Below are 5804 nucleotides of genomic sequence, written 5' to 3'. Positions count from 1 at the left end.
GACCCACCAGGGCCAGGGACTCACCAGGGACAGGGACCCCCGAGGGTCAGGGACCCACCAGGGACAGGGACCCACCAGGGACAGGGACCCACGAGGGACAGGGACCCACCAGGGTCAGGGACCCCCGAGGGTCGGGGACCCCCCAAGGGCCAGGGACCCCCCAAGGGACAGGGACCCCCGAGGGTCAGGGACCCACCAGGGACAGGGACCCACCAGGGACAGGGACCCACGAGGGACAGGGACCCACCAGGGTCAGGGACCCCCGAGGGTCGGGGACCCCCCAAGGGCCAGGGACCCCCCAAGGGACAGGGACCCCCGAGGGTCAGGGACCCACCAGGGACAGGGACCCACCAGGGACAGGGACCCACGAGGGACAGGGACCCACCAGGGTCAGGGACCCCCGAGGGTCGGGGACCCCCCAAGGGCCAGGGACCCCCCAAGGGACAGGGACCCCCGAGGGTCAGGGACCCACCAGGGACAGGGACCCCCCGGGGACAGGGACCCACCAGGGCCAGGGACCCACCAGGGCCAGGGACCCACCAGGGACAGGGACCCACCAGGGACCGGGACTCCCGAGGGTCAGGGACCCCCCAGGTTCAGGGACCCCCTCGTGGACAGGGACCCCCCAGGTTCAGGGACCCCCCCGGGGACAGGGACTGGCTCAGGGCAGGGTCCCCTCTGACCTCCCCAGGGGGGGATTTTGCCCCCCCAGCCCCGAGGACGGGAGGGCTCCTGGGGGGCCCTTCCCACGCAGCTGTTCGGGGGGGGAAGGGAAGGGGGGAATCCCAGCCGGGGGCGCGGGATTTCTCCCCAAATTGGCTGGAATTCTGTATAAATCCGGAATTCATTTATTTGGGGTGCTCGAAGGTAAGGGGAAGGGGAGAGGGGGGTCAGACTGGGAGCCAAAGAGAATCTGTGCCAAATATCCCTCCTTCCAGCCCTTCCGCCCTCTATCCATCCCTCCATCCCTCCACGTATCCATGTCTGTGCAATTATTGTGTGCCCTGCACCCGTTATATACCATATACACCATAAATAGACCATTATATGCCATAGAGAAACCTAAGGCAGTCCCTTACAGTCCTTCCCTCCATTACACCTTCCCTCCTGTATTTATGGCTCTTCCTATCTACACATCCCCAAAATTATTTTATTTTTACTTTATTTTATTTTATTTTATTTTATTTTATTTTATTTTATTTTATTTATTTTATTTATTTATTTTATTTTTATTTTATTTTATTCTATATTGTATTTTATTTTTATTTTATTTATTTCATTTTTATTTTTATTTTTATTTTACTTTAATTTTATTTTATTTTATTTTATTTTATTTTATCTTATCTTATTTTATTATTTCATTTCATTATTTTTGCTTTATTTTATTACTTAACCTCATTTCCAGTTTCCCAGCACTCCTGGGAAGGGAGCTGAAGCCCTCAGAGACGCCTCACGTTTTATTTACTCAACAATTAATTCCAACATTTTGTTGTTTGTTTTTTTTTTTTTTCTCCTAGAAACAAAACCCAAACCAGGCACAGAACCATAACCCCCTGAAGAGACACTTATCAAATCTCCCTGCAAAATAACTGCGGCCATCCCAGGGATTTCATCCTCCCTTCGGAAGCTCGGCGGCACCTTCTGCCTTTCCAGTGAGGAAAATGTAATTACGCCCGTTAATTAACGCCCCGCCACTCGCGCGGGGACTCCTCGTTTGGGTTCCTCGGGAGGGAATTCCTCGTTTATCCCCCTGTTCCTCCTCCCGGAGCAAGGGAAGAGCCAAAGGAGGATGAATTCTGGAGCGAAACGGCTCCAGAACGTTCTCCGGTGGAGAAATCCGGGGGAGAAATCCGGGGGAGAAATGGGGGATTTCATGGATTCTTTGGGGAGAAATGCGGGATTTCATGGATTCTTTGGGGAGAAATGGGGGATTCATGGATTCTTTGGGGGAGAAATGCGGGATTTCGTGGATTNTGGATTCTTTGGGGAGAAATGGGGGATTCATGGATTCTTTGGGGGAGAAATGCGGGATTTCGTGGATTTCTTGGGGGAGAAATGGGGATTTCATGGATTCTTTGGGGAGAAATGGGGGATTTCATGGATTTCTTGGGAAGCTCCGGCAGCTCCTGGGAGGGAGTTGGCGAAGGGAAAGTGGTTGGGTGGCTCTGCGGGGGTGGCCCCGCGTTCTGTTCCCTTACCTGATGTTATTTTATACCTGCAAATATAAAGTTTGGGAGCCGGAGACCTCCCGGAGCTGTTTAGGGGGGGCCCAAAAATTCTCTTAGGGACCGTTTTGATCCGATTTCTTCCTCATCAGGTACCAGCACCTGACGAACTGAGGGGAAAACCATCGATCTTGGCAAAAATCCCGCCTGTAAATCACGTTATCTCTTTGAGATTCGCCATCTGAAAGAACCCCCGAGAACCTTCCTTGAGTGTCCGAATGAAAACGGGCACAAGTTTGGTGGCAGAAGGTGATTTTTTCCCTTGGGTGCCACCCCCGGCGTTTCTTTGGCGTCTTCTTTACTTTAATCCGTCCTGAAGTTGATTCTTCCTTCAGTTAATTCCACCTTCAAATCCCTCCCTTTCCTCTCCCTCCTCGAGAAGCGAAAAATCCCTTGGGGGAGAGGAAAGATGTTCCTTTCCTATTATTCTTTAAAAATTTTAAATAATAGACAAGAACCATTCCCGTTGGTGTTTCGCGAAGCTTTTCCAGAGGCAGCTCCTTCAGGCAAAGCCGGGGCGGGCAGGGAAAAGATCCAGCCGGGATCTCCTCGTGGGTTTGGGGGTTTATTTTTCCCTCAAATTGGACATTTTTTTTCCAGCTGCTCGTGGGCACCGGGATTTATTCCCCGCCGAGCTGCGCTTGCCGCAGCATTTCTGGCTGCCAAATAAATCCACGAGCACCAGTTACCGGCCTGGATGAGTCTTCCCGGCTCCAAATATTTCCCGCTAAAACCACATTTTACCGTTTAAAAAAAAAAATCGCCTTTTTTTTTGGTTGGTTTCCCCCCCCCCACACACATATTCCTACGTTATTTTTCCAGCCCTGCTTTGAGGTTATTGCAAACTCCGAGGTTGTTGCAAAGGTTTTGCTCCTTCTCGCGAAGACATTTTTGCTCGTGCAAAGGCTCCAAGGACGCGCCAAAACACTGCGATTTGGGGAGAATTTATGGGTTTTTTAATGAAAGAAAATCTCGGAGTTCTTGGCGATTTGAACGCAAATTGAACCGTTAATATTAATAAGACTAAAATAAGATTTAGACCCGTGTTTCACCCCGCGAGTGCAGGTTCAGGGGACTAAATACACGAATTTCTTTTCCCGCACAAATTATTTTTAATCCGAGGACTGGATTAGGGCGAGAAAAGTGCGGGGTCAAAGTGTTTTATCCCGAGAAATCCGCGTTTCGCAGTGGCAGGAGCTTCCCAGGGGCTGGAGCGCTCCCAAATCACACGCAGAGATCAAATTAAAAGGTGCTTTTTCCCCTCCTTGCCTTTGCTGGCCCGCGGCCACCCCCCGGTAGCCACCAGCTTTGCAGGGGGACGGGAGAGACATCCCCGGCACTAAAGGAGTTCAAAGCTGCGGATCTGCCACCTCTGGGGGCAAAACAGGCTAAAAATAAAGAGTTTGGACCCAGGCCGGGGTTGGTGGGTCCGGTTTTACCCCGCGGAGCCCCGCGGAGGGCGGGGGATGCTCCAGGCTCAAGGCCGGGATGTTCCCACCCTCGGGATGGGCAGAGACCCCGGGAAGCGGCTCAGGAGGGGTAATTTAACCCCAAATCCCCCCTGACATACAAACCAACCCCTAAAAACACCCGAACCCGGCATCTCTCACCCCTGTAATGAGGAGCGAGAGCCCAAATCACCCTGATCGCTCTTCGATTCCCTGCCAGGAATAATTTCCGTGACGGGAATGAAGCAATTTAAAGACGATTTGTTCCTCTTTTCCTGCTCCTCTTCTGCGCGCTGCCAGAGATTTGAGGATAAAAGGACCTTTGCCCACAGAGATGCGCAGATTTGTGTTTATATTTACATTTCTGGCTCTGCCTGTGGTGCTGAGTCTGTACATCCCATTTACACGGAGAGATAGATAAATGGGTGGGGGAAAATTAATTAAGAGCTTAATTGGCTGCTCTGGATGAGCTCGAGCAGCGCCGAGACTTTGGGGGATACTTGTCTCGGCGTTTTAGGCGGATTTGGGAGTTCTGATGGGGCTTTTGGGGGCCGGTAGAGGGCACGGAAGGGGAAAAAAGCGATTATCTCCTGGTAAATTGTGCGGGACCCGCGGCCCCTCTGGGGAGGGAAAGGGGATAAGGAGAGAATGGGAGAATGGGAGAAGGAGGAAACGAGCGTGGAAAGGGTAAGGACGGGGAAGGGAAGAGAAGGGAAGGAAAAACAAACCTGTGACTTTCAAACTGTGATTTTAATCTTAATTTTATTTATTTATTTATTTATTTTTGCAATAAGGAGCCGGCAAAGCCAAGGGAAACAAGAGGAGGAGAAACTTCACTGGCAAAACTCCAGTTTCAGGTCATTGCAACTCTTCTTCTCCCCTTCCCATCAGCAGCTGCTGCTTCCGACATCCCTCTGTCCTCGGCTTCCTCGAGACACGTTTTTCCACGTGCCCACCTCGAGCCAAACCCTTGGCCGGGGGTCTCTGCAGGGGGAACCAGCAAATCCCGGGGCTGCAGGGGGTAGGACAGGGCCATGGGCACGGTCCCACCCGTGGGGTGCCCGTGGGGTGCTCGGTGCATCCACGTGTTGAGCCCCAGAGCCAGGAACCTGAGCCCCCCCCAGCTCGTGCCTCCCCAAAACCTGTCCCGCTCCTGGAAACCTCGGCCGGTTCCCACAGTTTTTTTGTCTTCTCCCCCTGGCTGGGAAGGAGTTGGAGCTGCAGCTCTGAGGTCTCTCGTTGCTGCAGCCCTGCCCTGCCTTGCCCTGTCCCCTCTGGGTGGGTCTCTCCCACCCTCCAGGGTGGGCTGTGGCATTAACAGCCCCCAGAGAGGGATCTCCTTGCTTCTCTTCCTGCCCCGACCCCAAATCTGGGACAGACACTTCTCTTTATCTGTTGTAGGCCCAAATTCCCTCCAGTTTCAGCATCCCACCCAGTCCCACCGGGACAATGAAGTTGTCCCCCACTGTCCCCTGTGGGATTCCTGGGCCCCAGACGATGCAGAAGCACCAGCAGCCACCACAGGTCATCGACAGAGGCCCTCTCCTGCCTCCCAGGAGAACCATGGTGACGTCTCCCCCCTTCCCAAAACAATGGGAGCAGCCAGGAGCTGGCCCGGGCCACGTCTGGCCTCTTCTGTGCCAGGAACATGGATTCTCCATCCTGATTCTCCATCCTGATTCTCCATCCTCCCCTGCTCCAGCCCTACTCCAGCCCTGATCCAGCTGCATCTACCTGTGTGTGTTTCCCCCCTCTCTCTCTGCCTTCAGCCAGGGTGAAATCCAGGGAAGGTGCCACCTCCAGGGACAGCAGAGCTTTGTCACTTGTCCAAGGGGACATTCTGGGATGGAGCAAATTCCAAGACTGTCTCCCCTCCCCTCCTGGTGCAGGGTCACGTCACGGAGCCTCTCGGTGGCAGATTCCACTCCAAGCCTGAGTTCAAATCTTCATTTTTGTGAACAGTCGTCAGAGATTGTTTATGTCTGTGTGTCCATCCTTCTCTTCACCTGCATATCCATCCCTCCATCCCTCTCTCCTTCCATCCATCCCTCCATCCATCCCTCCATCCCTCCATCCATCTATCCCTCCATCCATCCATCCATCCATCCATCCATCCATCCATCCATCCATC

The sequence above is a fragment of the Lepidothrix coronata genome, unplaced genomic scaffold (genome assembly GCF_001604755.1).
Source record: "Lepidothrix coronata isolate B3197 unplaced genomic scaffold, Lepidothrix_coronata-1.0 Scaffold358, whole genome shotgun sequence".
Lineage (NCBI taxonomy): Eukaryota > Metazoa > Chordata > Aves > Passeriformes > Pipridae > Lepidothrix > Lepidothrix coronata.
Note: the sequence above shows the minus strand (reverse complement) of the source record.